At 42.7% G+C, this 8,839-nt stretch overlaps 1 non-coding gene across 1 annotated transcript; it reads left to right on the forward strand.

The window, feature by feature from the left end:
- Window positions 1–630: 630 nt before the first annotated feature.
- LOC115872784 lies at window positions 631–751 on the forward strand. Its single transcript, XR_004048030.1, has one exon. It is a non-coding gene; the product is annotated as a small nucleolar RNA SNORA61 (small nucleolar RNA).
- Window positions 752–8,839: the final 8,088 nt, after the last annotated feature.

Here is an 8,839-nt window from a genome sequence, read left to right on the forward strand (position 1 = left end):
AAGAACTGCAGACTTACACCTTTTCTTTCTTTTTGGGTCACCTTTTCAGTAACAGCATTTGATGTGTGTAAGAAAGCGAATCAGGGGAAGGTCGGGGGGTAGAAGGGGAGACACGGGAAACCGATCACAATGATCAAGGTATAACACCCTGTGGGTAGGGAGACAAACAACAGAAACATAGGTGAAGGGAGACAGTGGATGGTGTAAGATATCAAAATAATAATAATTTATAATTTATCAAGGGTTCATGAGGGTGGGAGGGGAAAAAGAGGAGCTGATACCAAGGGCTCAAGTAGAAAGAAAATGTCGTGAAAATGATCAACATATGTACAAATGTGCTTGATGCAATGGATGTATGGATTGTTATGAGTCCCCAATAAAATGATTTATAAAGAAAAAGGAGAATCAGTTATTGTCAATATTCAAGTGAAGGATACAAACACCCTCACCTTTACTGAAATATCCTGATATGTCTACAGAAAAGGGGGACCATGTCACACAGAAAAGACTCTCAAATGTTCATGGAATCCAGATGTCCTAGATTAAGGCTGGATGAACCCCCAAAAGCAATTTCTCCCGTTAATCTTTAGATCTTAAATTTATGCCAAAGAGAGAGGTCACAGCCTTGCAACCCTCCAATCTCCTCCCCCATCAGATCTAAACCCAGGTCTGAGTGGTTACAAAAGGAGGGAAAGTAACATTGAAACTGACTTCAGTGCTTTTGTAGCACATGGGCTAGTTTTAGTTTTTTTAAAACCACTTAGATTAAATAATAAAATATTGAATTGCATACACAAAAAGATGAGGGCTGAATGAGCAACTAGCAGTCACAAGTGAACTTGACAGTTTCACTGAAATGAGGATCAGACTTACTAGAGTGGATTAAAGAGAATGCAAAGAGAGGAATGGAGCCATTGAGCACATCTTCTTTGGTGGGAGAAGGGAATCGGGATTTGCTGCCAAAGGGACTGGAGAAATTGTGAAAGATACCGGGGAAAACACAGCCGATGTGTACGCTCTTGTTGGGATGATCCACCGGAGGTAACGTGACAGAAGCAGCAAGGGTAATATAGGAGAGACTGAATGATGTTCCTAAGTTAATGTGAACTGGAGCACAAGTGGAGGGAGTTGTTCTACAAAGAAACGCAGTTCATCCAAGTGCATTTATTCTCAAACTCTGGGGTGCAACAGGATCATTGGGAGAACTTGTTAAGACATCGATGGTTGGGCCCCACACCCAGTATATTTGGTTCAGATCTGGAGTACGGCCTGCTACTGTGCATCTCTGACAAGTCCCCAGGTGGTGATGCGGCTGATCCCAACGGCACCTGGAGAAACATTGGCCTGTAACAACAGGGAGAGAGGCAGCATCTGAATGAGTAGATGTGGGGAAAGGAGTGTGAACTGTCATCTTGATTGCTCTTAGTCAAGTAGGAAGCAAGGTCATTAGCTTACGAGTTAAAATGGGACAAGAGCTGTTCAGGTTTGAGGAGAAAGGTGAAGGAATGAAAGGGTGGTCTCAGGGAGAAAGAGTGACTAGCTCTGGGAGATGTTAATGGTGTCCCTCAGGAGGCTGATCATAAATTTAAGATGAGGGGCTCGTTGAATATTGTTGATTGTTGGAAAAGATGAGGGGCTACAGCCTCACCTTCATTTTCCATGAATTTTTTGAAGCCTCCTTGACTATATAGATCCTAGAGCTACAGCTATATCTCCCAGAGCTACAGGTTGCTGAAGCATGGGATTTGAGGACTGTGCTTTGTCGAGAGCCCTGGTGGTACAGTGGTTAAAGTGCTAGGCCAATAACCCAAAGGTTGGTGGTTTCAACCCAGTCCTTGGGAGAAAAGAGCTGGCAAGCTGTTTCTGTAAAGATGTAAAGCTATGAGGCAATTCTATAATCCTGTGGGGGTCCTTAGGACTCAGAGACGACTGGAGTGAGTTTGGTTTGGGACAGTTTCTCAATGAAGTTTGATGAAGCAAGATACCAAGGCAAGGGAGTCGACAGTGCATATATACTGGGGGGAGAGGCAGTGTGATGATTCATGGAATTGAAGCTGAGTAAGGACTGTCTAAGGTATGATGATGAAAAAAGGTGAAATGCTTTTCTCAAAAATGGCTGCTCTCCAACATAAATACATGACACATGTGGGGAAGCTTCATTTGGCAAGTGTTGGGATATATATAGTCAAGGAGGCTTCAAAAAATTCATGGAAAATGAAGGTGAGGCTGTAGCCCCTCATCTTTTCCAACAATCAACAATATTGGGGGGAAACTTACTCCAGCAGGCATTCTCTTCTGAGTCATCTTCAATTTGTGTTCCTCTCTCACTCCTCCGGCTTGTTAAAAGGACTCCCTTCCAGCTTCATACTCTACTCTTGAGTTAATTCTCTCTCCACCACTGTTAGCAGAGGCTTTTAGTTCTAACGCTGTGGAAGACGATGAAGAGCCAAGGATCTTGTGTGGCTCCCACTGAGAGCAGGACAAAATTATAGAGGAAAATCCAGCATAAAACAAGGATAGCCAGCTAGGGAGAGGCCCTTCATCTGTTCTTAAAGCCACCTGTGCTACCTCAGAAGTTTACTTCCCCCAGTGTCCAGCAGTCGCACCAAGCGGGATTCATAACCCTTTCCGAATAGACAGGGGAGGAAGCTGGATGTGTGCACTTACGTGCAAAACTAGACCAAGAAAAAAAATGAGTTTCCTTGGGGAGCTGACCTAAATAACTAAACCTTTAGCCAAGTTCGAGCATTAAAAATAAAAAAGAGGTAAAAGCAATAAGCTACGCAAGCCAAGCATGATACTATCATCTACGCATTGCCACCCCTGTGGCACGAGGTGCCAATCTCTGATGACTCATCTCACCTGAGCAGGTAAATAATTTGCACTGAGGAAAAGACACTACGCAGGTGCAAGAGCTATTGCGGGCACCATCTTGGGATCTTTTCACGGTAAAATAGCTAAATTAGGGGAGAGGAAAGCACACAGTAAGGAGAGAGCAAGCAGGGTAGCCCCCTAGATTGCGACGTGCTGGAGCTGGCAGGGAACGCAAGAGTCTGACTGGAAGCCACCAGTCCGGTGACCAGCCACGTGACCAGAGGCACCGCGCACGCGCATTCAAGGCCAGCTATGGAGCGGAGCCAGGGCCTGGGAGGGATGAAGATGATCCCATCTCACAGCCCCCGGCTGGACCCTCTAGGTCAGCTGTTCTCTACCTTCCTCATGTGGTGGTGACCCCCAACCATAAAATTATTATTTTTTTCCTTCAAATAATTATCTTTGTTGCTGCATCACTGTAATTTTGCTGTTATGAATCGTGAGGTTAATATCTGATATGCAGGATGTATTTTCATTGTTACATCATGAAAGCATGATTAATCACAAAACAATATGTAACTATATAGTTAAATATTTATTTCTAATAACAAATAAATGAAATTTTGTCTTGAAGCATGGTGCAGCATGGGTAAGTCTTCACGCCCAGTTCTCCTTTGTGGGCAAACCCGCCTGGAGACGGATAGAGGAGCCACCTCGGTTCCTAAGATCATCAGAAATGTTTTCCGATGGTCTTAGGCAGGGGACCCCTTTGAAAGGGTCATTCGATCTCCAAAGGGGTTGTGACCCACAAGTTGAGGACCGCTGCTCTGGGCAGAGCACTGAAGGCTTGATTCCTGTGGTAGCAGTTCGGCTGTGTGGCTTTGCCCAATACACTTAAATTAACCTCGTGGTGGGCGTTATCCCGCAGCCATGTCAGCAAGCCCATAGCTGCATTGTTGCCCGGAGGTTGGCTGGAGTTCCTGAGACACCATCTGTGCAAAGAACTGCTCCACAGGGCTCTCAAGTGTTCAGAATGCCTTCGCTGGGTCCAAACCACCAACTTTGAGGGTAATACTGGAAGACAACCATTTGTACCAAGTAATATAATCCAAAGGTTTCTCATGTGGTAAGGAGTTTCACTGAGCTGCCCAGAAACCACAGTGGATGAATCAGTCTTAAGTGACCCAGCTTTTCCAATGCAGAAAAATCCTGACAGTAAACAATGCACTCTGAAACCTAGGGATACTCATATGCCAACCCCATTTTCAGAATGAAAGGTTCTACATTCACACATACTTCTCATAACAAAGGTCAACACCATTGGCAGTAACTAAATGCTGATACTTGCACAGGAAAAATGGAATGCTCCAGAACGAATTCATTTATTTTCTCATTGGTAGGGGTGGGGAACCCCAAACACCCTTGAACCTCTATAATAATTCAGGTAAGGTAGGAACTAGAACTTCCAACACGTGGGGTCTTATTTGCAAGGCAGGAGTCCTGGCGGCGCAATGGCTAATGCAGGTCAGGTTGGTGATTTGTACTAACTAGCTACTCCAGGGAAGAAAAATGCGTTAGCTAGCTTCAGTAGATTCTCTCACAGAACCCTATAGGACAGGGTAAAACTGTAACTCTAAATACAGGAATAGAAACCAAACCAACCAAACTTACTTGCCACTGAGTTGATGCCAACTCCTAACAACCCTATGGGGCAGGATAGATCTGCCCCATGTTGGTTTCAAAGGCCCTCACTGCCTCAGCTTTCTCCCCTGGAGCAGCTGGTGGACTGGAACTCCTACTGGCTTTGTGATTAGCAGCTCAACGTGCAACCACATAGACACCAGTGCTCCTGATATAGATGACAAGCATGAAAACCAAGGCAAGTTTGATTGTCCTATAGGTTGAGAGGAAATTCTTCATTTACAGTTAGGGATGGGAAGAAAAGGGTATAAATGCAACACAAAGGCACTGCACCTCACTCAAGGGGTACCCCCCCAGGGGGCTGCGGGGGGGGGGGGGGGGCTGGATTTGCAAAACCAAGTATCTATACTTTATCCTGGATTATAGGCTGTAGTACAGAGGGGTTTTTTTTGTATTTGTTTTCTAAGTACAGAAGTTTTAAATTGCCAGTTGGGTGTCATTTTTTTTCCCTGAAAAGGGGCAGTAGGCCAAATAAATTTATGAACCTATGTTCTAGAATTATGACAAATGAAAGCCATCTGGAAAGCTCCACATTCCTGCCTATTTAGTACCATAAAGAGGAAGGCATGAAATAATTTTAATTTTCTCACCTGTACCCTTAATTTAAAAAAACAATATGCTGCTAAAATTTTAACAATAATTTTTGGTTTGTTTAAAATCAAGTGATGATTTTTAAGTATTTTCCAGTAAAAGTTCCTTGGACCCCAATCCCAACTACATGGGCAGCCCCCCCACCCCACCCCTACCCTGCAGAATTCACCTCAGAGGACAGCACTGCAGCTACAGCTCAGGGAGAGGGACATGTATGATCAGAGCACACAGGAGCAAATGAAAGGGGAGGAGGAGAGAGTGGAACACATCCTGGTCCACCAAGCCCTGAGGATGATATCCCTGCTTAGAGCAGCAAAAGCACAGAAAGGACGGTAGGGCTGGCTCCACTGCAAGACATGACGTCCCTCACTGACCCAAAGCGCTATAGGGGACAACACTGGAGACAGTGCAAGAATTGCACCCAATCTGACCCCACCACATTGAGGCGAATCACTATGGGTGTGCAACAAAACAGCAAGGGTAACAGAACAAAGTCCCCAGAGAATACCAAAAATAGACTTAGGGGCCAGGGCAAGACACCGCCTCACTCAACCAGAAAACACTCGTAAAGGTCATCAAATAGACCTTGAACTATTTACAGGTTTGTGTTTTTTTGTCATTCTTTTGTTGCTGTTTTGCCGTCTTGTTTTTTGTGCATATTACCTCTGTAGGTTTATCTAGGTAAGTGGGATAAACCATCTGAAGGAGAAAACAACGGGACCAATGGTTCCGGAGGACATGGGAGAGGGGGGGGTGAGGGAAAGGAACCAGGGACAAGGGAACAAGCGATCCAAACTCCATGACAAGGAGGATGTAAGAGGCCTGGTAGGGATTGATCAAGGGCAATGTAACCAAGAGGAATTACTGAAACCCAAGTGAGGGCTGAACATGATAGTGGAACAAGAGCAAAGTAAAAGGAAATAGAGGAAAGAACTAGGAGGCAAAAGGCATTTAGAGGTCTAAATACAGGCATGTACATATGTAAATATATTTATATATGAAGATGAGGAAATAGATCTATGTGCATATATTTATAGGTTTAATATTAAGGTAGCAGATGGACATTGGGCCTCCACTCAAGTACTCCCTCAATGCAAGAACACTTTGTTCTATTAAACTGGCATTCCAGGATGCTCACCTTCCCGACACGATGGATCGGTGAAGACAAAGCGGGTAAATAAATAAATGTGGTGAAGAAAGCTGATGGTGCCCAGCTATCAAAAGATATGGTGTCTGGGGTCTTATCGGCCATCTAGCTGAGAAGCAACAAGCCCACATGGAAGAAGCACACCAGCCTGTGTGATTACGAGGTGTCAATGGGATCAGGTATCAGGCATCAAAGAACAAAAAATCCAATCACTGTGAATGATGGAGAGTGCAGAGTGCATACCCAAAGCCCATCTGTAGGCAACTGGGCATCCCCTTACAGAAGGATCGTGGGAAGGAGATGAGCCAGTCAGGGTGCAGTATAGCAACGATGAAACAAAACTTTCCTTTTTTTTTTTTTACAGGGGAGAACGTGAACGCAATTTCTTTAATGCTTCCTCCCCCCCACTATCATAATTCCCATTCTACCTTTCAAATCCAGCTAGACCAGAGCATGTACACTACTACAGATAAGAGCTGGAAACACAGGGAATCCAGGACAGATAAAGCCCTCAGGACCAATGATGAGAATAGCGATACCAGGAAGGTAAGGGGAAGGTGGGGGAGAAAGGGGGAACCAATCATAATGATCTACATATAACCCCCTCCCTGAGGGATGGACAATAGAAAAGTAGGTGAAGGGAGACATTGGGCAGTGTAAGACATGAAAAAATATAATTTATAAATTATTAAGGGTTCGTGAAGGAGAAAGAGAAGGGGAGTGAGGGGGAAAAAATGAGGAGTCGATACCAAGGGCTCAAGTAGAAAATGTTGATGGCAACCAATGTACAGATGTGCTTGACACAATGAATGTATGTATGGATTGTGATAAGAGTTGTACAAGCCCCCAATTAAAAAAAAAGGTCCTTGGTAAAATGGAGCTGAAGGAAGGGGCAAAAATCTAAGTTGAGCCTGAGAAACCCTTTAGAGTGCCAGAAAGTAGGGATGTGCTCCAAAAATGCCGTGAGGTGTCAAAAACAGGCGCTAACATAAAGTAGCTTCCAAACAATGGCAAAGATGGGACAATTTGAGCTACAAAACAAACTTCAACAACTGGATAAAATATCCATGAATCCAGTGACACAAGTGAGGAAATGGGGAGGTAGGACACTACCTACCTCCTTACAAAATTTTAATTTGTAAATGTAGACGGGACATTAGAAATTGATCAGCATATGGCAACCAGTAATACTTGTTATAGGCAAGAACAGTCCAGTTAGCAAAAATAGTGGACCAAAGTTATCAGTTTCAAAGAGGCTCTCTCCAACAAGTTACATATTACAAAGAGAAAATTACTAACTTTGTAGTGAAAAAAACATGGTAGAAACCACCCTAACCAAGTCAAGTTCACATCAGCAGTAAGCCTTATCTGTATCATGTGCCCCACAATACCATGCACTCATTTTTTGTGGTGTTATTCAAAAAATAAGCGCAATCTAATATGAAACGAAACATTAGACAAACCCAACTTCAAGGGCATTATACAAATAACTGGCCAGTGCTCCCTAATAGGGTGGAGGTTATGAAAGACTGAAAAACTCAGATTGGAAGAGACTAAAATATACTAAATAAAAGGTAGGGGAGGATTAGACCTTGAATCAGGAAAAAAGACAATACTGGGAAGTAGCATAGTTTAAAAAAATGTTAATTTACTGGCTCTGATTCACTTTTTATACAGCTAAAATGATTTCAAATTGGTTTTTTTTAAAAATAAGAATACACAAGGTTAAGAAGATAGTCAATTATAAGTAACTAAAAATGAAACTGAGTGGATGTGAGATTTATATATTCTGTTCATACTACAAGTTTGTAAATTATATCATAGATGGTATGTGGTGAGACTGGTTTCCCCTTGTCTTCAACAAAGGAGAAAAATCAACAAACATGACTAAACAAAGTCAGCACATTTACAAAGAAAAGCTTTGAAGGCATAAAATTGAAGTCAACAATTTCCACTGGCAAAACTGTCTAACAAAGCAGAGGGCTGGTTGAGTTGTATTCTGAGATCTTTACTAAACTAACTTTTGGACCAAGTGGGAATGACAATAGCCTTCATTTTTCATACTACAAAAAATGCTACTTATAGCCAATACTGTGTGTGTGTGTAACAATACCAAGTTATATATATATATAAAACACAATACCCCAAGGTCAGAGTAAGTGAAGCAGCTTATCTAGGGTTTCAAATGCTTTTCAGTTGATTCCAAAGCCTGCAGTTCGTATTTTCAGTATGCCCTGTGAAAACACTATTGGAAAGTAATGGCAGATCCTACCAGTGTTTAACATTTCAAACTGCCAAAAGGCTTCTTGAATAATTTCATATCAAACTTGAATACAAAGAGGAAATTCTACATAAAATTATTTCTTAATTTGCTCTCTCTACATACTTTCCTCTTGAAGGTGCAACACTAAACAATTATGCCAAAGGGGAGTCATCTTCCAGAAGTAACACAAGTTTGAGATAAATGTGAAAACATTGAATGTAACATTTCTAATTAGCAAATAAGACACTGTCAAAATAATGGGGGGTTGGGGTGGGGGATCAGACCACACAAAAGACTTCCTAATTGTGGAAGGGAAAGTGTTT

The sequence above is a fragment of the Echinops telfairi genome, unplaced genomic scaffold (assembly GCF_000313985.2).
Source record: "Echinops telfairi isolate 266 unplaced genomic scaffold, ASM31398v2 ScPeMD7_7457;HRSCAF=8495, whole genome shotgun sequence".
NCBI classification, from domain to species: domain Eukaryota; kingdom Metazoa; phylum Chordata; class Mammalia; order Afrosoricida; family Tenrecidae; genus Echinops; species Echinops telfairi.